Source organism: Caretta caretta, chromosome 6 (genome assembly GCF_965140235.1).
Source record: "Caretta caretta isolate rCarCar2 chromosome 6, rCarCar1.hap1, whole genome shotgun sequence".
Taxonomy (NCBI): Eukaryota; Metazoa; Chordata; order Testudines; family Cheloniidae; genus Caretta; species Caretta caretta.
The window spans coordinates 105912998-105939432 of NC_134211.1; the positions used below are offsets into that span (position 1 = coordinate 105912998).

General features: G+C 41.0%; 1 protein-coding gene across 19 annotated transcripts in view; it reads left to right on the forward strand.

The window, feature by feature from the left end:
- The window catches only part of LOC142072579 (uncharacterized), a 265356-nt gene that overhangs the window by 215905 nt on the left and 23016 nt on the right, over positions 1-26435 (forward strand). For 16 of the 19 annotated variants that reach the window (XR_012669061.1, XR_012669066.1, XR_012669067.1 and 13 more), the window contains one exon: positions 23113-23425. The exons of the other annotated variants lie outside the window; for them this stretch is intronic. The gene's annotated coding sequence lies outside the window, so the exon portion shown is untranslated. The remainder of the gene's footprint in view (positions 1-23112; positions 23426-26435) is intronic. 19 annotated transcript variants of the gene reach the window in all.

The following is a 26435-nucleotide window of genomic DNA, read 5'->3' on the forward strand; positions in this document are numbered from 1 at the left end:
AAATGAATTATTGTCATTGTGTTCAGGTGTGTTTGTGAATTAAAAACTGGAAGTTTGAAAAGTCAATTAAAATGCATTTAAATTCTTTAACATCAGAATTCTTTAATATGAAAAATTTTTCTAGACAGTTTGTCAGTTTCGCTGTAAGTGTTGCACTGTGGTCATAACAAGTTTCCTCCATCTATGATTGCTGGATGGCTCTGGAACATGTTACTGCTTCCTGCTCCATGAGAGAAGAATACTCTTGAAAACATGGAAGTACTTACAAAGTAAATAAGCTTTAATTAAGTATCATTGTCGAGCATTAATCTTTATAGCTCTGTTCCCTATGGAAATAAGAGTGGATATTCAATTTGTTTTGATTATGTATGAATTTTAACAGAAGCTTTATTTGTATATTGCTGAGGTCTTCAAGATAGAGGCATATTTGTGTCGACCATAAGCCATTAAGAAGATGATTCTGCATTAATTTGAAATGAGAGTGACTCATTTTTACTGGGTATAGAGTAGTGATTAATATTTAGGATAAATGAAATATTACACACAAGAATAAACAACCAACCATACACAGCAATCACAATTTTCTCATTCAGTCTGAAATCAGGATTTTTCAAGAGTTAACAGTAAAGTGTTTCTACTTTTACTTTTGTGTGGCTTTTGGCATCTACCAATTCTGCTGCTCTTCAGTCCCTATAACCAACATATGCCCTGATCTTGCAATGAGCACTGCACAGAGATCTGCCCACACAAAGCTCTTTAGAACCGTGTTTCTCAACCTTTTTGATACCTGGAACTGGCTTGCTGCCTTCCTAAGCTGTGTCAGAGAGATCTTAGGGACCAGCGTCAGTCCACGGACCGGTCATTAAAAAACTCTGCTTTAGAGGATTGAGGGCCTAGTTTCATACTGCTTTCACCTCAACATCCAAACATATTAAGGGTGAAATTGACTTTATCCTGATGAAGACTGAATAATCAGCTTCATGCAGATGAAGTGCATGATTGGTAAGAGAGCAAATCCACCAACCTCAGCTAAAAGCTGAGACATAATGCTGCAGTGTGTTCCCTTCCATCCACCCTGCCTTCCCCATGGCTCCTCTCTCCTTTGGTTCACTTTCAGCCAAACAGGCCTCACACAAAGCCATCTGCATCAATTGAACACAGTGATGAAGCTATGAAGGAGAAAGGCCAGGTAAAAAGGAGGGATATTTGCATCCTCTGCTTGTAGAGGAGTGGTCTGTGTGCTGGATTCATGTAGTCCAGTTACGAGGATAGCACTGGGGATGAGCCAGGGGAAGGGCCATAGTGTTTGTAACTATGCAGATCCGCATTGTCTGGTTTTGAATGGCTAGTTTCTCAGTGCAGAGATCTGTTCTTTTTTTGTTCTATAAGATATTATGCACATCTGCAGTATGGCAGTGGGTACACAGATGGCTGGGAACCTTTATATAATGTGCAATGGGGTGTTATTCTCCCACTCCTTTCGGATGTGTCTCACTCCTTTGAGAGTTATTGTAGGCTCAGTCCTTTGAGAAGCTTAGTGCTTCTCCTTAGATAAAACTCTTTAAGGCTGTCTATCCTAAGGATGCTTGTACCAGGATAGTTAGCTATATCAGCTATATCAGTTACGAAGCAAGCTATATCAGTATAAACCCACAACATCAAAGCACTTCATCAATGTAAGATGGGGCTTGCACTGTTCAAACCCACATAGGACACATTGATGCAGGCCCCATTTTGCACCAATGCAAGACATCTACATTGCGGGCTTGCAGGGTGTAGCTGCTTCATTGTAGAGACTGGCCTTGGTGAGTGAAGTTGTCTGCACTGCAGCAGTATAAAGTGTTCGCTCTTTGGAAACATTTGCTCTCGCAGCCTGTTGCTCCTACTTTGTAAGCAATGCTGAGTGAGCGAGGAGGAGGACAAGTGAGCCAGAGCAAACAAAAGAAAGGGCACAGCAGCACACTTTTTAGGAGAGACCAGAGAGAGGCAGAGGTAAGAGGAATCTTTCTACAGGCCCTTTTACTCTCTTACTTCTAACTGAAGGACTGATTAAAGAGTCAGCGCAACAGGCTGCAAAAACGAACACCACTCTTGGTGGCAAGATTGTACCGATACAGAGAGCTTCGTTCCTCGGGGTCTGTCTCATGAACATTGAGTATGCAGTGCCTCTCAGGAGCAATACACACGCAAAGTAGGCAGGGGGTAGCTGCAAGAATTAATTTCAGCAGCCATGGAAACCAAACCCAAATCAATCTAAAATTCCATGTTCATTATAATGCCATCCTCAGGGCCTTCAGATGTTCTACTCTTTGTAAACCAGGGAAGTTATACTAATGCCAATACTGGACTATGTATTGACTCTGTATGTTGAAAACTGTTTCTTAGATTTTAAGGTCAGAAGGGGTTATTGTGATCGTCTAGTCTGACTGCCTGCTTAACAGAGGCCACAGGACTGAATTAGTTCCTGCTTCAAGTCCAGTAGCTGTGGTTGAATCTGAATCACAGTATCTCTGTCAGAAAAACATCCGGTCTTGATTTTAAAATTCCAGTGATGAAGAATCCACCTTCCCTGTTAACAATTCGCACCTTATTTCTAGTCCAAATGAACATAGCTTCAGGTTGCCGCCATTGGATTGTGTTTGACCTGTGAAGAACCATCTATTATCAAATTTCTCTTTACCAAATAGGCACTTACAGACAGTGAGCAAATCACCCCTTAACCTTCCCTTTGACAAGCTATGTGAATTGATCTCCTTGAGTCTTTCCTATAAGAAATATTTTCCAATCTTTTAGTCATTCTTGTGGCTCATCTCTGAACCTTCTTCAGTTTCTCAATATCCTTCCTGAAGTCCAGAACTGGACACAGTACTCCAGTAGTGGTCACACCAGTGTCAAACACAGAGATAATATAATCTCCCTACTCTTGCTTGATATTCCCCTGTTTATACATCCCATGATAGCATTAGCCCTTTTAGCCACAACATCACACAGCAAGCACACGTTCAGCTGATGAAAAGGATTAATGTGGTTGGGAGTCAAGTTTTAGAAATTTATTACATCAGACAGAGTGCTATTACAAGAACCTTATTATAAGGATGAATCTAGGCAAATATCACCTCTTCAATGTTTGTTTTACAGAAGAGATGATTGTACAGTAAATTTCTTATAGTGTATGACTTGTAAAATTCTACAGGAAACCATGTGAAGTGTGTCTTTCGATATGCTCTTCCCAGGGTGATCTGACTGTTTCATGCTCAGAAGGAGCTTGCAAAACCTGCCCATTACACTGAAAATATTTAACTTTTTAGCACTTGTTACTTGGATGAAACCACAACCAGTCTCCTTCTAAACTTGCTCATAAAATGCATCTCAGTGGTCTTGTTAAATGAACATTTGAAATCTCATAGTTAGTAATGTTGAAAAAAGCAGACCAAATAAAATTGTGCAAGTTTTATTGACAGTTTTTTGGTCCACATTTTTGACTGGCTCTTCTCATCAAGCTGTTTCCCAATATGCATAAAATACTAACATTGGTAGTGCAGTGAAAGGATGTAGGGAAAGAGTACTGACCGTTGAGGGAAAATGGCAGTAGGAGATTATTTCAGAAAGTAACATGAAGTAGCAGAGTGTGCAGCTGATGTGCTGAGAACCACACAATATTTTGATTGCCAGGTTACTTCTGGTGGGGATCTTAGATAGAATTTTAGCCAAAATAAGGAAGAGCACAGGGAGCATGCAGAACCCAATCATATGGAACAAATTAATCTGTGGGTGACTCTCTCAGAAATTCTACTTGTGCCATGTGCTAGCAAGATTATGTACTAAAAATAGAAGTATAGATCAGGTGTAGTAGTGTATAGCTGAGGCAATACTATAGGCTGTGGGAACTGGGAAAAGGAGAAACCCATGAGCAAAATGGGCTGTGCATGAGCATGCAGATAGGGTGCAAAAGTTACAGAGATGTATTTTAACTAGCAACAATGGACAAATGGTCGAATGGATAGGAGTGATTGGGTACTTGCTGGGGGACGTTCACTACAGACCATCAGCTGGACATATGGTCTGAAATTAAAAGGGCAGTTAAAACAGAGATGGTAATTACTATGAGAGTAGTAACAGAGTGAGTTACCAGCAAAGCAGACCAGCGCTTCCTTGTGTGAGAAAACTTTGTTACAGCTAGTCAGGGTGCCAAGAAGTGTGGAGATGCTACTAAACTTAGCACTGAGTCTGAAAAAAAAATTGGGGAATTTAGAGGTCAAAAGCTACTGAGCAGTAGTAGGGATTATAGTGTGGTGATAAGGATCTTATTTAATTTTTGCACAGGTTATTAAATGCTTTAACAGGACTAGGAGCTGGGGAGAAGGGAGATATGAGCAGAATGGAAGAATTAGATGCTGGGGAGGAGGGGAGAGGGGCAAAGGGCCTGTAACCACTAGACCACACTCCTCTTCAGGACCTAGAATATGAGTCCCAGCATTCCTTCGCTGTCTAGCAAATAGCTTTGAAAATCCACTGGCAAAATGTCTCTCCATTACCCTGTAATAGCAGGTCCACATAGAAGGTAACAGCCTACTATGGTACTAGCTCCGTTAGCTTAAGTGGTAGAGGACTGTGCTGTGATCCAAACCCTGCTGCTGACTTGGAGGTGGGGATGGCAGGTCAATATGGTTCCACACAATGAATTTTCTGTTCTTTTCAGTGTTTAAGTTAGCATGGGCAGCCTTAATTATGGCATTGTCCTAACTTTTGAGTCCTTGAGTTTGCAACTTTAAAGTTCTTTTAACACAGTATTTTCCAATGTTTATGTGTGTTGCAGGTGCCACATATAGGTACTATAGAGGATGACAGTGAGTATGTCTGAGCATTGTTTTCTGAAAATAATACCTAAACCTTGAAAAAAGTACCAGGTTTGTATGGTTTGCATCCTGGAATATGAAGTTGTCTCAGTGAGGATCTGGCAAACCAGCTTAGACAGTCACTGCTTCTGGTGTTGGGCATGTAGTACAAGACAATCTGATTGTTACCACAGCGCAAAAAGGTGTGAGCAGCACACTATAGGTCTGTTAGACATTAGGCCAATAACCAGTTCTATGTACAATTCTGGAGTCTGTGATAAAAGATTGATGGAACAATTTGATTGTATAGACATGGCTTATATTCACAAAGACAGGAGGTATTGGACAATTCCTGTTGTCATTCCACCTTTTTTCTTTCTGCCTTCTACTTCCTTTTTTTTGCTGCTTCTGTCCCTCCCTCTGTCCATAGAATGTAGTCCTTCCATGACCCTTAGGGTCAACATGTTTTATCTTTTGGGTCAACATGTTTAGTCAGCTCTGTTCTAAGGCATAAATAAGAATGTGTGGATTTGTCTATGATCCAGCCTGATGTGCTGTTACATCTCACAAAGAGACTCAATAGCTGACACTTGCATAGAAGCATTTAGAGAGTTTTAAAAATGTGAGATCAGATCCCCAGTCACGCAAAGTCCGCCTCGTTCCTTGTGGAGCTGCATCAGTTTACCCCTGCTGGAGATCTTGCCCTAATGAATGGAAGTCATTGTACCCCATTTTAATAATAACAACAATTTTGTCTTCTTCTTCTGCTACTACTACTACTTCTGGTAGTTAAAAGTTTGTGTGAAGCTGCTGTTGCCCACAGGAGAGAGACTATCTTGATAGGTATACTACAGAAAATCCTTGCCTATAAATTATCTTTGTTTTTCTTTAAACATACAGTCAGTCATAATTGCCTTAGAGAACAATTTGTGCTTGTATAAAAATGCTCAACTGGTTAAAGAAAATGTGAACAAGATGTTCTTTGTTCAAATAAATGAAGTGTTAATGCTAGTTTTAGCTATTGATCCTTCTTAGCAATTGTACCTCAGCCCATTGCCACATAACTATCTGTCAGTCAAACGGGCGTCACTTCATGCTCTTTTATCTGATTCAGAAATGAAGGTGTTTAGGGAATGTGCTTGCACTCAAAATGTAAATAGGAGTTTTACTGTAGCTCTTAAAGCTATTATAGCATTGATGGTCGACTCACTATAGTCAAAGTTGTCAGCTTTTATGTTGTGAGGCCTTATGTTCAGGGGATGTTCCATAAAAAATGGTTCAGATCAGTCACCAAGTATTTTTACAGCATCAAATTATCCAAAAAATTAACATTTATTTAAACATCTGATTGTTTTTAAACGCATAAGAATAAATGAAGGTATATGTTAGCATCAGATGTTTGTAGATCGTTCAAAGCGGCATCAGATTAGGTGACAGTCTATTAAAATTTTGCTTTTTGTCCTCTCATTGAATGAGTTTTTATGTCAAAATGTAGAATAGCATTTAAAAGGGATGTAAAATGATGAAACTGAGGAATTTGTGTAGCATACACAATAATTTTGATACACATTTTTAATCATAAAGGAGATTCTAATTGATAACAATTCACATGGAATAAATATTGCATTAAAGTTTAGGTTAAAAAATGTGGAAACTGGTCTCTTAAATGAATGTTAGAAATGATTTTCTCTTGTCCAGAGCAACAGTACACAAGGAGAATCAAGCCCTATATGTTTTTTCATAATATGCATCTTTAGCTAACATATAACATAAAAAATCACAGATCTTTTAGAGCTAGGTTCACTATGAAAGATACACAGCCATCTGTAGTGTGAAAGTTTATGACTCAGGCATCCACACCTTAACTAAGTGATTTAATAAAGACATATCTGGGCCGTGGAAACTTTTCTTTCACACTTCCTGCTTTGGAAGGACAAAAGATCTGTGGAGTTCAATGAACATTTTAACTCTTGCTTAGTAGTTCACTGCATAGATTCAGGGGTGTGGGGTTTTTGTTTTACTTTTGTTTTTATTTCACAGGCCTGTAAGCTCCTCTGACCTGTGTTTTGAATTTTAAAAGGTAGATTAACTAGATATCATAAAAAATGGTAACTCGATTCCAAGGTGATGGGTGTACTATATAGATTAGATTAGACAGAACTCTGGACAGACAGTAGAGAAACGTTATTCCAAAAAATATGACTTCCTGAAATTATTTCTCATCCAGTTGGTAACCCATTTTATGAAGGTTACATAATATTATTGTTCAGCCTTTTTATACTTAGGAACTAAGGGACCCTGTGGAAGAGCTCTGTTCCTACTCCAGCCTCATCAGAACACACAGACCCATCAGGTAGTGTCCAAAATCATCACTCTGTTGGGGTTCTGGCTTTATTGGTAACTCAAAAAAAAAAAAAAAGCTACATAAAATCTCAGCTTAGGCTTTCTCCCTGAGCCTGGCTATCCCGAGGGTTTCCCTCCAGGATTTCCTTTCTCCTGGTTCCCTCTCCCGAGATAGTTACTTCTACCTCCCTTTTGTCCATAGTGGAGGTAATAAACCACACCTGCCACAGTGAATCAGCAGAACTTCAGCAACTTTATGTAGTGTTCTCACACTAACTGGCAGGATGGGGCAGTGGCACAGAGGCCCATTGATGGCTCCCTACTCTGTGTCAGCAACTCGTCAGACCTAATGTACTCACTACACCTAAAACACTGTAGTCATTATATATACCCAAAAGGTGGCATGTCATATATAACTGGAGAACTAACAACTCACTGATCATTAATACTCTTGAGGGATGAGCATACAAAGAGTTATGAATGTGCTAGAATTATGTTCTTAATGTGTTAGACAAGCCATGCATAAGCACAGTTTGCCTTAGATAAAGGAAATTGTGTTTGTTTGTCTGACCAGCCTAGTTGTCAGGCACAGATAATGAAGGCACATTTACATAAAAGGTGAACAAAGCCATCAAGCTAGCGAGTAGAGGGGGAGAACCTCTTGAAGGGGTCTGAACCTCAAATGAGAAGCAATTAAATAAATTGATCATACACAGTCTTATTGTATTATAAAAGTGTGTCAAGGTCTTTTATGAAAGCTAATAACATACAGGTGATTAATTTCATTGTGAAATGTGTGTATTAACACTATATGAGGAATTATGGATATTTAATTATATTATGCTTTAAATTCTGTGACCAAACACAGGGAGAAACATGTTTTCCCCCAGACAGGAGGGAAGGGACTCATCTACTCATCTCTAGTGAAATTAAGCAATGGATAACCAAAAATTATGGAAGCTCCATTTTACATATGAATCAACAAGGGGATGAGAAGCCCACAGGAAGGGAAAAACAGCATGAAGTTGCCCTGAGTCTGGGGACAAAACTGAGTTTGGAAAGTTATAAAGAGAATGAAGAAGCCATCTTGACATCATCACTAGACAGATATAAGAGCCCAGAGCTCTTGTAAGCTGAGAAAGATGGGTCCTTTAACCAAGGGGGTTGAAGTCTCTGGGATCTAAAGGTTGGTGAGAAATTTACCTTAAACCCAGGCTATAGCTCAGGGGTGGCCAAACTTACTGACCCTGCAAGCTGCATATGCTAATTTTCAGAAGTTCAAGAACTGGGCATGTCTGCTGGGGCTTGGGACTTCAGCCTGTAGTGGGATGATGGGTCTAGGGTCTTCTGCACCGCAGGGAGGGGGGCCGCAGGGCTTCAACCCTGCAGGAGGCATCTGCTGGGGCTCGGGACTTCAGTCCCAGCAGGTATGCTGCACGGGGCTGAAGCCCTGAGCCCCGGCAGGCACCTCCCACAGCGTTGAAACCCTTAGACCCCTCCCCCACCACTGCTGCGCAGAAGCCCCTAACCTTACCACCCTATCATGGGGCAGTAGCCCTGAGCTCCCCCCGAGTCTGATAGGCAGAGAATGGGGGAGTATGAGAGGCTCCACGAGCCACATTTTAACTGTAAAAGAGCTGCATGCAGCTCGCAAGCTGCAGTTTGGCCACCCCTTCTGTAGCTTGTTAAGTCTCAGCTACTAGAAAGCATAGCATATTTTTACTGTTGTTCATTTGTAACCCATTCTACCTTCAGTCCCTTCTACTTGGTGTCACTTAACCTATGTCTTTTTGTTAACCAAAGAAAAAAAAAAAAGAAAGGATTGTTAACACTAGTTAAAATGATACGCTCTGCTTTTGTCTCTTCAACAGATCTTATTTCTCCTCTGGATGTTTCAGGAGAGGGCTGGACATTTCAGAACAGAGGGTTTGGAGGAAATTCGGAACTGGGAGTGTGTTGGGGTCTCTTAGGTAGTAGTAATCCAGGCTGGTGGAGACCAGAGTGTGGCCGTGGTGTAACAAGGAGGCTGCTTGAGTCAGAGTTGCTAAGCCAGTAGTGCTTAGCACACAGACTCTCAGTACATGTTTGTATGCTGGCTGAGAGTGTCCAAACAGGAAGCTACAGCAGCAGAACATGTTAAGGCAATCAGGGTTGCAGGACAAGCAGTGTCGCAATCCCTTAGTGGTTTGGGTTGCACCTCAAAATGTGACAGGAACAGAAGGCCCTGTTACTTAGTCACTGAAAAGTTGGTAGATCATTGGGCCTTGCTGATAGATGTCAACTAAAAGGTATTGAATGTGCATCTAACCTCACTTCGAAAATTCCCTTACTTCTGGGGCATGCTATTTCTCTCATTTACCATTAAATCACTGCCAGAATCAAATAGTTATAGCTGAACCCATTTTTTTGAGATATGAGAACAGGAGACAGCCAAAGATATCCCCTCCTTTTTGTTGTTGGTTTTAATCCTGGCATTCCTCTCGTGGTGATCTGTGTTGCCAAGATGTCTGCTGTGACTCCATCTCTCACCCTTCAGGTTTCTTAAACCTGTTCTTAGCTCTATGTTCTTGGCTATTTTAAGGCTCTGCTCTGAAAAACACTTTTACTGTTTTAAGGCTCTGAAAAGCACATTTACTTAAAAAGGTCTGAAACAAACTTTTAAAAAAAAAACATTTATATTATAGCCTTTACAACCTGGCTTCCTACCCACATGTGGATACCTGTGCCATCTCTAGCTACCTTAACGGACAGACAAATGCCAGCTCCAGGCAGGAGGAAATAAAGTGTACTGCTAGGAGACGAGTTGAGTGTGAGAAGGCAATGCAGTGTCATGAAGGAATCTTGGAGAGGTGTCTGTTGCCACTAGTGGAATCTGTTTGTTGTCCTGGGCCTCCTGAAGCTAGGGTCCAGTCTCTAGCACTGAAAACTAAGGCCTGGTCTACACTTAAAATTGAGATCAACCTAACTATGTTACTCAGGGGTGTGACAAATTCACACTCCCGAGTGCCATAGTTTAGGCAACTTAACCCCCAGTGTTACCACCACTCAAAGGTAGAGTTTCTACAGCGATGGAAAAACCCCTTCTGTCAATGTAGGAAGCATGTAAACTACGCTACTACAGTGGCATAGTTGCGATGCTGCAGCTGTGTCGTTATAGCACCCAAAGTGAAAACATGACCTCACATTGCTTCATGGTCTGTGATGTTGCCTCATGCAGGCACCATAACTATAATTTATTTCTCTCCCCACTGTTGGTATCCCAGGACATTGCATACCTTTTGAGGCAGGGATATCTTAGAGCCCTGTAAAGTTTTATGAGAGCTGTCAGTGAGGGCTTGGCAGAGACCTTGCAAGAGAATCAAAATATCAGCAAAGGTAGGGCTTCTAGAGGCAGAACAGAAATGGTGAGGGGAGTCTGGGAAAGAGAAGTTTCAGAAGGAAATGGAGGATTTCATCAGGTCTAGTAGAGAAGATGAGCCAGAAGGAAGATTGTCCTCTGAGAGAAGGAAGAACGGGAGTAGGATGTAGAATGCAGGTGGAAGGAAAGAAAGGAGGAGGTCAGGGAAGGAAGAAGGGTGGCACACAGAAGAGGAGGAAAGGGGGAGAGAGAGAACCTCAGAACATTTGATAAGCTTCAGCTAAACTTGCAGGTATTTTTGGGTTGGAGGAAGACTAACCAAATTCAGGTTTGGAGGTTCACCCATCATACATTTCGTGAAACCATTGTGTCTTTTCCCTCTGCAGTGTTCATAGATTGCACAAGGGGACTTGCTTATAGTCAATAGAGTTGAGCACTTAGCAGAAAGTAAAGAGGAGAAGTTGTTACATGGTGGTGGTGGTATGACCGGGTCTCTGAGTTGACGGAACAGATAGTCCTGAAGCCACTGATAACAAATAACATGCTGTATCAAAGAGACTTATGACAGTATTGCATGTCCATTGCCTATCCCTTACTATTGTGAAACACTCAGGGTACAATTCACCCTAGGCAGAAGGCCATCACAAAGTCTATGGATCATTTAATTCTCAGATTTATGCAGGCCCTCTGACCCAACATGAATTTCACTTCCTCTGAAGGGATACACAAAGAATATATTGCAGCATAGAGCTATTATGTGGTGTCACTCTAAGAACCAGTTGTGCATTGGATGTGGACATTGTTGAACCAGTGCATCTGCAGAGGGCATAGACAAAGTGTGTTGTGTTGGCTGCTTGGAAGGGAAAGACAAAGGGGAGTTTTAGCAGTTGTTTGTTGAGTTAGATAATCATCCCGATAGTTTGTACCATAGTGGCAGATAAGTGCCAAAGAAATGCATCCCCTATTGCTTTCTGGTCCTGATCTGTATGTATATATAGTTATGTCTGCTGGAAACAAGCTGTTTGATCTAGAGCTCATAAAAAGCCAACGATCCTAGTGGAGAAATATGCTGTATTCAGCGTGCTGGGATCCTCTTTGTTTCTCTCTGTAACTGATCTGTTACAATAGGGCTACCTGAAGTGGAGGCAAACCCTGAGTGGCCTAATGTGGATTTGTAAAACCCAGATATAGTGGAAATGATACTGGTATGGACCAAGGAGAAAGAATTCACCCAGAGGGATTCCACACACCTCAATGCCCAGCAGAGCAGAGCTTGACTGTGGTTCTGGGTTGCAGTGCAGGAAATAAAAAGGGTGCCTGCTAACGGGTTTATGCACAGCAAAGAATAGATTCATAGATATTAAGGTCAGAAGGGACCATTATGATCATCTAGTCTGACCTCCTACACAAGGCAGGCCACAGAACCTCACCCACCCACTCTTGCGAAAAAACTCTTACCTATGTCTGAGCTATTGGAGTCCTCAAATCATGGTTTAAAGACTTCAAGGAGCAGAGAATCCTCCAGCAAATGACCCATGCCCCGTGCTACAGAGAAAGGTGAAAAACCTCCAGGGCCTCTTCCAATCTGCCCTGGAGGAAAATTCCTTCCAGACCCTGAATATGGCGATCAGCTAAACCCTGAGCATATGGGCAAGATTCACCAGCCAGATACCCAGGAAAGAATTATCTGTAGTAACTCAGATCCCACCACATCTAGCATCCCATCACAGGCCATTGGGCCTATTTACCATGAATAGTTAAAGATCAATTCATTGCCAAAATCGTGTTATCCCATCATACCGTCTCCTCCATAAACTTATCGAGTCTAATCTTAAAGCCAGATAGGTCTTTTGCCCCCACTGCTTCCCTTGGAAGGCTATTCCAAAACTTTACTCCTCTGATGGTTAGAAACCTTTGTCTAATTTCAAGTCTAAACTTCCTGGTGGCCAGTTTATGTCCATTTGTTCTTGTGTCCACATTGGTACTGAGCTTAAATAATTCCTCTCCCTCTCCGGTATTTATCGCTCTGATATATTTCTAGAGAGCAATCATATCTCCCCTCAACCTTCTTTTAGTTAGGCTAAACAAGCCAAGCTCCTTGAGTCTCCTTTCATAAGACAAGTTTTCCATTCCTCGGATCATCCTAGTAGCCCTTCTCTGTACCTGTTCCAGTTTGAATTCATCCTTCTTAAACATGGGAGACCAGAACTGCACACAGTATTCCAGATGAGTTCTCACCAGTGCCTTGTATAACAGTACTAAAACCTCCTTATCTTTAATGGAAATACCTTGCCTGATGCATCCCAAGACCACATTAGCTTTTTTCATGGCCATATCACATTGGCAGCTCATAGTCATCCTATGATCAACCAATACTCCAAGGTCCTTTTCCTCCTCCGTTACTTCTAATTGATGCGTCCCCAGCTTATAACTAAAATTCTTGTTATTAATCCCTAAGTGCATGACCTTACACTTCTCACTATTAAATTTCATCCTATTACTATTACTCCAGTTTACAAGGTCATCCAAATCTTCCTGCATGATATCCCGGTCTCTCTCTAAATCAGCAATACCTCCCAGCTTTGTATCATCCAGAAACTGTATTAGCACACCACTTTTTGTGCCAAGGTCAGTAATAAAAAGATTAAATAAGATTGGTCCCAAAACTTATCCCTGGGAACTCCACTGGTAACCTCCCTCTAGCCTGACAGTTCACCTTTCAGTAGGACCCGCTGTAGTCTCCCTGTTAACCAATTCCTTATCCATCTTTCAGTTTTCATATTGATCCCCATCTTTTCCAATTTAACTAATAATTCCCCATGTGGCACGGTATCAAATGCCTTACTGAAATCTAGGTAAATTAGATCCACTGCGTTTCCTTTGTCTAAAAAATCTGTTACTTTCTCAGCGAAGGAGATCAGGTTGGTTTGGCATGATCTACCTTTTGTAAGACAGTGTTGTATTTTGTCCCATTTACCATTGACCTCAATGTCCTTAACTACTTTCTCCTTCAAAATTTTTTCCAAGACCTTGCATACTACAGATGTCAAACTAACAGGCCTGTAGTTACCTGGATCACTTTTTTCCCTTTCTTAAAAATAGGAACTATGTTAGCAATTCTCCAATCATATGGTACAACCCTGAGTTTACCGATTCATTAAAAATTCTTGCTAATGGGCTTGCAATTTCATGTGCCAATTTCTTTAATATTCTTCGAAGAAGATTATCTGGGCCCCCCTGATTTAGTCCCATTAAACTGTTCGAGTTTCGCTTCTGCCTCAGATATGGTAATATCTACCTCCATATCCTCATTCCCATTTGTCATGCTACCATTATCCCTAAGATCCTCATTAGCCTTATTAAAGACTGAGGCAAAGTATTTGTTTAGATATTGGGCCATGCCTAGATTATCCTTGACCTCCACTCCATCCTCAATGTTTAGCAGTCTCACTTCTTCTTTCTTTGTTTTCTTCTTATTTATATGGCTATAGAACCTTTTACTATTGGTTTTAATTCCCTTTGCAAGGTCCAACTCTACTTGGCTTTTAACCTGTCTCACTTTATCCCTACATGTTCTGACCTCAATAAGGTAGCTTTCCTTGCTGATCCCTCCCATCTTCCACTCCCTGTATGCTTTCTGCTTTTTCTTAATCACCTCTCTGAGATGCTTGCTCATCCAGCTTGGTCTACAACTCCTGCCTATGATTTTTTTCCCCTTTCTTGGGATGCAGGCTTCCGATAGCTTCTGCAGCTTTGACTTAAAGTAATCCCAGGCCTCCTCTGCCTTTAAATCCATAAATTCTTCAGTCCAATCCACTTCCCTAACTAATTTAGAAGCAACAGGTCACATCTCCTCACACCCAGCAGCAGCAGCCACTGTGGCTCAGCTCACACCATATGCTGCAGCTTGTTGCACAGGATTCTGTCCTTCAACCTCCTGACATTGGAGTCCCTTCCCTACATCTACAGCCTGTTTACATGGACTTCATCCCTTTTGGCCTCCAGGAACAAATCCCTCACTCCCTTTGTTCAACATTAGTTTTGTCTGGGGTTTGTCAGGTTCTGTGGGTTTGATGCATTCCATGTGGACCAATTTCCAAATAGGATCATGATTGGAGAAACAGCTTGATGTTGTGTAGAAACTGAAGGTCATTAGTCAAGCATGAAACATTTAGTCTGTGGAGCCCCCAAAGTGTTAATGGTTTTGTGGTAATGAGCCAAAGTTGTGCTTCACAGGTGAGGGGCCAAAGAGCCTACTGGATCTATTTTGACTGTACCCGTGTTTCATTTCTTGTGCCTTCATGGACAGAGCCCTTACATATTTGTGACATGGAAAATTTGTTCCAGTCAAACAATAATGAATGCCCCTAGATTAAATCTATTTAACAAAGAATACAAAGCACAGAACAGCTGTGCTGTACCTGTCATTTGTAAGTGTCCAGTGATCCTCCAACATAGTAGATTCATGGAGCTAAAAGAAATGATTTGCCTAAAAAATTATTAATGCTTATTCTGCCTGCAGAACCCCTTAATTCTTGTTACACATGCCAGCATATTATGACTGGAAGCTGTCAAATTCTAATGACTAAAATTTCATTTTTCTGTCTTTTCATGCTGTGTTTGAGAACTATAGGTTGGAAATAATTCCCTAGCTAAATTTCTTCTTCAAATGGTAAACTCTGTCATTTGCGCGCTCTCTGTCTCTCTCTCTCTCTTTTTAAATTTGTGTTTATATTAGTGCCCTTCTCCTTCCTTATGTTTCTCTCACTGAGAGAAAAAAAATTTGATTTTCTTCCCAGAACCACTGTCCATTTTAAAGAACATAATCTGAGTTGACAGCAGACAGATTTGATGCAAAAATATTTTTACCCACTGATTTGATCAAAACATGGGTTATTTAAAAGGGGGAGGAGGGAGAAGGTTAGCATGAAACAAAACACATATACAAAAATGTCTGCCATTTCATGTGGTTAAATAACCTTGACACTGGAAAAATATTTTTGCCGTCCTCCTTGAAACAGAAATTTGTTGACACAATATTCAATAATAGAGACACAGGACTAATGTTAACATACTGCACCAAATAGGATCTATTGATCCACCTGTTATTATGCTTGTTACTGAAATGCTGTATGTAAAGCAAAGGAAACCAGTTTCCAATTTAAGTCATTAATAGATTGGTTTCAAAATTTATGTTACACATGTCCAACAAATCAAGAATAAAAGCATGTGAAAGGCTGTGTAGTCCATATTGAATTACTCATTCATTCCACAGTAAAAGCCTTTAGCTAGAGATTGACCAAAGAATTTTAAATATCTCATTATATATATGTCATTGTTCAAAGTGTCCCTAAATGGGATTAAACAATAGTCACTCAAGAATTTCCTGCAATGTCTGTTTCCCCCTTCCCCCCCTCACCTTGACTTAAATTAAGGCTAATTTTATGTTTTCAGTGTAAGGTAAAAGAAGGATATTCCTTGAATGACTTTCCAACATTTTCAAATCTAATTCATTGTAGGTACTTCTATCAAATGATTACTTATTTCATCTCATTGTTTCAGAGGATTTAACTCTAAAACACACATGTTTGATATGGACTTGATGGCCATCTTATAAAGATGAAACCAACTGAGGAAGCATTCACCTATGAATTTCTGTTTGTGCTCCAAATTAAAAATAACACTAAACCAGCTTTCAAAGATAAAAGGTTATTTTGACTTTTGTTTTTACCTCTTGCATGCATTGTATGCATGTACCTCAGATGCTTGTTTTCTAAATCTCAGTAGCAGAACAGAATGATCTCCTGGGGGGTAGACCCTACATTTTAGATAGTAACTAGAAATCACAACTAATTATAATTCAACTGTATGTTTTTAAAAATTGACCTTTGTCATGAATCATGGCTGTTTTCCAGTTCTTTCTTTTAAAATAGTCCCCCAGCCATAAACATAGTAAAACTAAAGATCCTCATAAGGGGGGAAATTATGATTGCTACCTTAATTATCTAACTTTTTAAAAGCAAACATATTGTATTGCGGTATTGTTTCAGTCACCTGGTCCATCTCTCCTATCAGCATTTGCACAATATACAGGGTTTTGATGGGCTTGTGATAGACTGATGTCTGAAATACTCTAATCTGGGTCTTCTGCTTGTCAGTGCAGCAGACTTTGCTATTTTGGATTTTTGAAACAGAGCCATACTCTGGGAGAATAACAGATAACTGTGCCCCTGTATTGACTCATCAGTGTGAAGCGAGGTTACTTAAAACAGACAATGGGCCTGTTTCTTTTGCCACTTTCATGGGTGTAAATTGGGGGTAAACCTTGGTGTAACCAAGAGTCAGGCTCGATTAGTCCTGTTTTGAAGAGACAATAGAAATAAAAACTATTGTTCTAGACTGCAAGGTGAACATGAGGGAGTGTGACCTGTTGCAAGTCTTTGCTGCGCCACGGATCTTCATGAAGGGAGACTGCTGAGGTCTCACTTCCTTGGCAGCCTGCCTCCCTCCCTCTTACAAGGAATGGCAGGACAGTGGGAGAGAGGAAGCTGCTGTTGACCTGCTTCCTTGACCTATGTAAGCAAACGGCAGATGGTGGTCCAGTTCCCACCTAAGACAACCCATCATAGAGTGGGAGAAGGCTTCCAGCATCTGCCACACCTTCAGCATGTGGAGACAGACTGTTGGGGAAGCTATTGGTTAGTATGCGTCCTCCCTGCTCCTACATCAGAGGTCAAAGAAGAAAGTTACTCCCCATTCCAGGGGCAGCAGAATCATAGTGTCACAAAGGAGGGTGTTGCTAGTGTTCCATTTTTACCCTCTTCTGAGACTTGCCTTTCTTTGGATAGAGACTCCTGGTGGCCCATTTCCTCTGCCCCCTGCTAATGAAAGCAGATTGTGAGCTGAAGCAGAACAACCTGGAGAGTTGTTGGCATCCTGCTCCCCCTTTCTAAGTTCATATGGGGAAGCAACTTCTGGGCTTTGCTCTGCACTTGACTATAGCAGATTCTTGCTGAATTTACTGGTGTCTCATCATGCTGTCTTCCTCCACTCTGGAGCCAATTGACTCATGAGGAGAAGGCTGTTACAGGTCTCTTTTTCCCCTTACAGAGATACCAGAATAATGAGAAGAGATCTTTTATTTTCCATCTTCAGCCCTTTGGACACTGCATAATGGTAACAGAAGGCTTTTACTTTTTTTCCCTTCCCTCTGGAGAGAGTAGAGTCACCTCATCTCACGCCTCTTGCTGTCCCTCAGGTGGCCTGGCTTCTTTCCAGTACAGAATACTGACTCTTTCTAGTTTTGAACGGGTGTATTATTTATTTGGGTTGCAGCGGCACCCAAATGCACAAGGTGCTTTCCAAAGACAGAGGAATCATAGAATCATAGAATATCAGATTTGTAAGAGACCTCAGGAGGTCATCTAGTCCAACCCCCTGCTCAAAGCAGGACCAATCCCCAATTTTTGCCCCAGATCCCAAATGATTGAACTCACAACCCTGGGTTTAGCAGGCCAATGCCCAAACCACTGAGCTATCCCTCCCCCGCAAAGCGAGTGCAGGCCCCAGTGAGGATCGAACTCGCGACCCCCAGTTTACAAGACCAGTGCTCTAACCACTGAGCTATGGAAGATGCTGCCTTTCTCCTCAAGGGTGTAGAAATAAGATTCTCAATTAACACTGTGTGATGAGATTTATAAAAAATAATTGCTCTGCTTTAGCAATAAGAGTTTGAGGAAAATTTCAAATGTAAAATGCGATCATTCAGTCAGTGTGATTCCAGCCTTTAATGTAGTTACTTCGCTTCTTGTCTTTAAGAGACACAGTGGGTATGATTTCCTCTCAGTTTCCTGTTTCATTTTGGTGTAAACCCATTGGCATCACTGGAGTTGCTCCTGTTTTATGATTGGATAAATGAGAGGAGAATCAGGTCCACAGTCTGTGAGGGCCTAATTCAGCATTGCTCTACAGCTCTCAGGTGAGCAGCGTAAGAACAGGGAGCCTGTTCTCCAGCTGCAAAGCTAGCGCTGCATAGCCTCTGAGCAGGAATCTGAGAGAGTACCACAGAGAATTGAAGGAGCAGATCCTGGGAAAAATAGGGAATGGCTGAGACAGGCCTACACTCTAGTGATTCTGTATCCCTGCAATGGCCCACAGGGACCACTGACATTGTGATGCAACTTAGGGCAGACCTCAGTGCTACTCTAGCCTGTGTCAGGGGTCTAATTGGCTCACAGGAGCTTGTGAGTAGAGAAGCCTCAAGCTGCCTCTCAGTGCAGGAATTCATAGATTCATAGATACTAAGGTCAGAAGGACCATTATGATCATCTAGTCTGACCTGCTGCACAACGCAGGCCACAGAATTTCACCCACCCACTCCTGCAAAAAACCTCTCACCTATGTCTGAGCTATTGAAGTCCTCAAATCGTGACTTAAAGACTTCAAGGAGCAGAGAATCCTCCAGCAAGTGACCCGTGCCCCATGCTACAGAGGAAGGTGAAAAACCTCCAGGGCCTCTTCCAATCTGCCCTGGAGGAAAATTCCTTCCCGACCCCAAATATGGCAATCAGCTAAACCCTGAGCATATGGGCAAGATTCACCAGCCAGATACTACAGAAAATTCTTTCCTGAGTAACTCAGATCCCACCCCATCTAATATCCCATCACAGGCCATTGAGCCTATTTACCATGAATATTTAATTACCAAAACCATCTTATCCCATCATACCATCTCCTCCATAAACTTATAAAATTTAATCTTAAAGCCAGATAGATCTTTTGCCTCCACTGCTTCCCTTGGAAGGCTATTCCAAAACTTCACTCCTCTGATGGTTAGAAACCTTCATCTAATTTCAAGTCTAAACTTCCTGGTGGCCAGTTTATATTCATTTGTTCTTGTGTCCATATTGGTACTGAGCTTAAATAATTCCTCTCCCTCTCCGGTATTTATCCCTCTGAGATATTTCTAGAGAGCAATCATATCTCCCCTCAACCTTCTTTTAGTTAGGCTAAACAAGCCAAGCTCCTTGAGTCTCCTTTCATAAGACAGGTTTTCGATTCCTTGGATCATCCTTCTCTGTGCCTGTTCCAGTTTGAATTCATCCTTCTTAAACATGGGAGACCAGAACTGCACACAGTATTCCAGATGAGGTCTCACTAGTGCCTTGTATAACGGTACTAAAACCTCCTTATCCCTACTGGAAATACCTCGCCTGATGCATCCCAAGGCCACATTAGCTTTTTCCATAGCCATAGCACATGGGCAGCTCATAGTCATCCTATGATCAACCAATACTCCAAGGTCCTTCTCCTCCTCCATTACTTCTAATTGGTGCGTCTCCAGCTTATAACTAAAATTCTTGTTATTAATTCCTAAATGCATGACCTTACACTTCTCACTATTAAATTTCATCCTATAACTATTACTCCAGTTTACAAGGTCATCCAGATCCTCCTGTAGGATATCCCTGTCCTTCTCTAAATTGGCAATACCTCCCAGCTTTGTATCATCTGCAAACTTTATTAGCACACTCCCACTTTTTGTGCCGAGGTCAGTAATAAAAAGATGAAATAAGATTGGTCCCAAAACCGAACCTTGAGGATCTCCACTGGTTGCCACAGTTCACCGTTCCAGGCCAATGGGGGCTTCCAGAAGCGGTGCGGGCCGAGGGATGTGCTGGCCGCTGCTTCCCACAGCCCCCATTGGCCTGGAGCGGCGAACTGTGGCCATTGGGAGCTGCGATTGGCCGAACCTGTGGACGCGGCAGGTAAACAAACTGGCCCAGCCCGCTAAGGGGCTTACCCTGGCAGGCCGCGTGCCTAAGGTTGCCGATCCCTGATGCAGGATCACCAAGTATTTTGGGGAAGCATGTTTGAAATTCACATTACATAACAATACCAAAAAATTTGAATGTTTGTTTGAAAAATATATATATGGGACACGTGCTTTAATAATAGGTACATTGCAGCAAGTGATAAGCATCACTGAAATATTATTTCTGCAGATCCTAAGATTCATAGAGCATATGCACCTCCACCACTTGCTGCAATGGAAGGGGATAAAAATGACCATTTTATAGCAGTCATTCATTTGTGGAGAGAGAATTATTTTGAGTATTTATGGAGCAGAGTGATTTTTTTTATGTATAACATGCTCATTTTCATTCATATTGACAATTTGAAAATTGGAGGAAGTGAATTAATATTCAAGGACAAAATCCTGTAGTCTCTACTGTAGTCCCTCGGCCCGCGCCGCTTCTGGAAGCCCCCATTGGCCTGGAACGGCGAACTGTGGCAACCAGTGGAGATCCTCAAGGTTCGGTTTTGGGACCAATCTTATTTCATCTTTTTATTACTGACCTCGGCACAAAAAGTGGGAGTGTGCTAATAAAGTTTGCAGATGATACAAAATCCTGTAGTCTCTACTCAATTCTTGACCTCAGTGGTAGTTGTGGTTCAGTAAGGAGTAGCATTTAATCTTTTTTTTTTCTTTTCACAAATTATATCTGAGCAATGTGACCTGTAATTCTCAAAAATGGCCCTTGATGTTGGGTGTTTTGGGGAGCCCAATCAATGGCAGTTGCAGGTGCTCAGCACCTCTGAAATCAAGTCCCAGATAGCTCAAGTTGGACATACAAAAACTAAGGCATTCAAATCATTTGCCCCTTTTGAAACTGTGCAACTTGATTTTTAGATTTGTTGGTTATTTAAAAGTGTTCTTCAAGCACTTTATGCCAGTATATTTTAGCCTGTGGGCAGTTTGTGAACTGTACACTTTGACTATTCAATATATGCTTCCTGTGGCATGTGATTAGTTACTAAGTCACATGAAATTGTTTCTGACCCCTAATTGGATGATGTGACCACTTGAATCCTTTCCATGTAAACTTTTGCTTGAACATATGTTTGCATGAGCACTTGCAAGACTCACAATCTTCTCATGTACTTGTGAATAAAAAAACCCCAAGCCCACTTGTGTGAATGTAAATACTTTTCAAGTCACTTGGTAGATTTATATCTGAACGAATTGTTCTCGAATACTTTTTTGTAGCAGCATTTACCCAGCTCTTGTAGCTTCTGTAGGATATGCCCCCCCAGGGAGTAAATGTAAAATGCTCATCCTTCCTTGAGCCAGAATACTCCTTGCACCTTACTATTTGAAATTGTTCCACCTCCCCGACCCCTAATAACCATTTGTCTTATTTGTTACTCCTGTGACAGTGAAAGAACTCCCTGTTCATCATGCCTGCAATTATCATTATGGCTGCAAGCTCACCAGTACTAGGAGTAATATTATGGCCCTTGAGAATAGAAGGCTATAGCCTCTAGCATGTTCTAGTCCACTGACATCCTAACTAGACAGTTTTAATTTGAGCATAAAATCCATATTTCCAACCTTATGGAGAAAAGAAGCAAGATTCTTTTTCATTGAAACCATCAAGCAACATCACACAGAGTTCATAAGATTAAAGCATGTTTTTCCTGTCAGCTTTTCTCCTTCACATCTATGCGGTTAATCTATCCATTTTGAAAGATATCATTAATTCTATAGGAGCAATATGAACTGAGAGAATAACCCCATCCTGAAATTAAACTAAAGAATGTATTATTTAAATGAGATTCTGCAAAGAGATAAAGAGGCGAACCCGGTACAGTACCCTTCTGAGTTTTAACCATTGTTTCTTCGAAGGCATAAATTTACTTTGCAAGCTCTGCAAATCTACTGTCAGTGGTATTTCTACTTATGCTACACAGTGGCAAAACCTAAAGAAGGAGTCAGATGTGTGCTCTACAGTACTTGAGAATTTAAGTTAAATCTGTATCCCCCCCCCTCCCCCCCCCGCATTTCCTCAGAGAAATTAGCTATTCTATTCACTGCATAAATTTTCAGGTTTTGCTAGCACGACACTCAGGGTGTTGAATTTTTTATGACAAAAATGCTGTAATAATTGTTGAACAGATGTAAGTGTTGGAGAGTGGGCTCTGGCAGACCTCATGAAACCTCTATTAGCAATTTAACCCTGTCATTACTTCAGTGCAATGGGAATGGGAAAAAAAAGATGGAAGTTTTGAATTGTTTCAAAGCAAGAGTTTCCAAGGTGGGGGTAAAAGACCTTTAATTATCTCTTTTCTTAAGGAAAACAGAGGTGGGAGAAGGTTTGAATGAGCACCAACCCTGGATTGCTGCCTTATCGAGGCTTTTCATTGTGCAGTGTGTATTTGGTAAATTGATTGAAGTTTAAGGGCTAGAGATGGATTTGGATTTAGATATCTCAGCACAACCACCACCACTGTAATCTGTGAAGTTCAGAATAAGCTCCAAATCTTGAGAATTAGGCCCCTCTATGTAGTATTGGCTCCATTCATTGGAGACATATAAGTGGGCAACAACAACATGAAGTTTATTTTTTGAGAAACAGGGTAGCTGTGGATTTTCATTTCTGATTCACAGTCCATGCCTGCCAAATTAAAGCAATAGCTTCTGAAATCTGGATGTCATAGGCCAACTGAGAGCTTAGATTTACACCTCAAAGAAATATGCACATAGTGAAACACCCCTTTATTTACTGCCTACAGAGAGAAGTGCCTTGAGGGATTTGCACAGAACTTTGTCCACCAAATGATGAAAGCATGCAAATTCCTCAGAATCAAAAGGTAAATCAAAAGAAATGGCAGCCAGGAAGACAAGACACCAGTGACAGCCCATCAGTTGCATAACCGCATGACAGACCTAGGGGCAACTCCAAAGCAGCCAACAGAGCCGCCCAAGGAACCTGCCATGGAGACAGATGTCATTACTAGAAGAAAAATGTTCACAGCCTTGTGTGAGGGGTTGAAGAAGTAAAAAATACATATATACACACATTTCGTGACTTTATGTATAGTTTTGGTAAGAAAACTTTATTTTGAAAGAGTTTTTGATAGAGATATTTTGTGAAATATGTAATGAATTCTTAGAAATGAATGTGGTTTTATGTTTGTGTGCGTGTGTCCATGCGCACATTGGTTCTGCGAAGAACTTCAAATGCATCTCTTAAGCAACCATAATAATTTAGGGTTTGTATTGGGAAATAACTAGTCAGGTGCATTTGTTTGCAGAATATTTTTAAGTTAAGTGAGTGGTTTGTGTGCAGGGAACCCATTTAGATCCAGCAAATCCCCATTAAGAAAAAAACTAAGAAGAAACAGAGGGGTTGAAAAGCAGTGACAGAGGTAAATGTATAAATGCTGCTCTGCCTGGTCAGGGGCATTATCTGGATTTAGTTGTTTTTCTTATTTCTGAATGGGAATAAAATGTGTCCAAAAGGCTATAACGTGTGTGTGTGTGTGCGCATGCCTGCTCCATCTGCTTTTGTTTTGCATGCCCCTGTGGTGATTAGTGAGGCTTAGGGAAGTTTAGTGCAGTGGCTTAGAAGTTTTGTGGATAAATGCAGGCAAACTTCATTCTGGACCTAATTTATGGCACACATGATAGCATAGATGCTAAGGAAAATTGCAAACAAGTCAACTTGCCCAAGACTGCCTGGGTATTAGATGTGCTAACTATGCCTTTTTGTAACAGCAATATTTTCAAAATGAAGTTTGAAGACCTATGTGTTTGTCAGTACACATTTAACAAACCCGGTTTGCTAAGCAGGCATTTCTTTTGCACCTTGATATTCAGGAGCATATTCAAAGATTTGTAGGTGGGCAGCTCCAGTCATGTACCTTCACAGCTCTTTGTCGCATGTAGCTTTTATTCAAGCAAGCATTTCTTTCCACTCTCTTTCTGTGGTGCTTCGTGCTATGGTCTCAGATTAGTGAAGGGCCTTATAAGCTAAACTATTTTCATTATGAAACAATATCCATTCTGCATGTAAGAAAAATAAGATAGTTGTCTGGGGTATTCGAACTATGTTAAATGAATTCAAACACATGTTTTCAACTTGCATGCCTTCAATTAGAAACATAGATTCCCCTAATCAAAGAGTTTATTTGGATGGTTGATTAGAGAAACATTGCTCCCATACCCAGAATATGGCATTTTCAATCACACTTTCATTTCATATTTAAGGAAAGAAATTATGTTCATCAGTCTGAGGCTGAGCACCAAGTGTCTGTAGAAGTTCATTCTGTAGCTCCTAAAACTGATATAATGGTATCATCACTTTTGATATGGCACATAGTAAGAGACAGGCCATGCCTTGAAAAGCTTGCAGGCTAAATAAACAAAGAGTAAGTAGAGACTTGCCTAAAGTCACACAGCAGGCCTGGGGAAGAACTGGGAATGGAGCCCAGACTTCCTTAGTTTGAAAATTTTAAATCTGTTTCAAAGGTGCCACTTCAGTGAATATAACATGATCCTATAGAAATTAAATATTTTCTCTACAAATAATATAAAATAATTTCAAATCCCCCCACCCCAAAATTTTTAGTATGCAGGGGTGACTTCAATATACTTCTCAACCTACCGAAGTGCAAGCAGCCTATTGTTACCACGCAGACTTGGAAAAACAGACTATGGCCATTTTGTGAGTCTAGAAAGTGAGGAAGCTTTACTAATTCATGAGAAGCAGATTTGTTGCAAACCTGTTTTCTAGTTCCATGATTTCATCAATGGCCCCAAATGTGCTACTATAGCTATTACTGGTTCAACTCCACTAGTGGAAGTAGCAGTGAAAGAGCTAATTTAGTGACGCTTCCAGGTGAGCCCTACTGTTTAAAGTGCCATGTTACTAACACTGCTCAATCAAGTCTGTAGAACGTGCTGCATAATACTCTGGAGGCTGGTGGCACCTTGACCATGCTTGGACTGTTGCTATGGTGTTGAACCATAGTTAGTGAGGGTGGGTTATGCTGGAAAATATACTTTCTTTGAAGTAGAACTGTGTGGTGTGCTTCAAGAGTATGGACTAATTACTTAGCCAGAAGCTGAACACTTTGCCCATCAAGTGGATAAGAAAATTCAAGCAAAGGATTGATCAGCAACCACACTCAGAAGTAGAATCTGGTATCAGAGGACCTGGATTATACTTCATCTTTCAGCCTTATGCTCATACGTCATCAAGTTGGAAGCCTGAATTAAGTAGCCATTTTCACTTCCTGCAGAGCTACTATATACACTTCTCAAGGACTGGGGGAAGGGGCAATATGGGAGAATACGATTTTGAGGCCAGATCATTTAAAAAGTTGTAGAGTACAAATTGCAGAAATAAATGTCTACAGAAAATGGCACTCACAATTAATGAAAACTAGAAGACTTTTGTCATATGTCATAGAATTAACCTGTAAAATCAGTTCAAACTTCTGATCCAGGAGAACTTCATTTGAACAGTATGTCGTCTGCTTCTGGGGTGGTTAAACTGGCTTAGATGGAATAAGAATCTCCCCTCAAATTTCACCCATAACTCCATCAAAAGCCAACTGAAATCATATACTGGAGGTTTGAAAGAATTTGGTTATCATTTTTGTGTACACTTTTGTCATACTGGATTGAAGCCAGGACTGGAAATAGAAGGGTTTAAAAGAAAAGCAACACCCTCAAGAAAGGGTGTTGTGTGGTTTGGTCTGAGTATAGTAGGACCCCCCTGTTCTGGCACTCCTGAACCAAAGCCTTTTGCAGAACACACAAAAAAAAAAATCTCTCATTGTCCCCATAATAAAGACGGAAGATAGTACCTTAAGTGATTTAGAAGCACAACTCTCATTGTCTTTCAGGTCACATGTTCCAAATCCCTAGGCCCTTTTGAAAACCCCATCCTTAAATCTTTCTTCTTTCATTCAGCTAAGGAGTCCTTTTTTTGGGCTATTGTTTTTTCTGTGTTGGTGTTTACTTCTAGGAGGGATGGGGAAAGAATCCATAAGCTTCCAGAATCTGTAAGAGAGAAAACATTCATTGGAATCAGTTTCCTGGTTTCCTT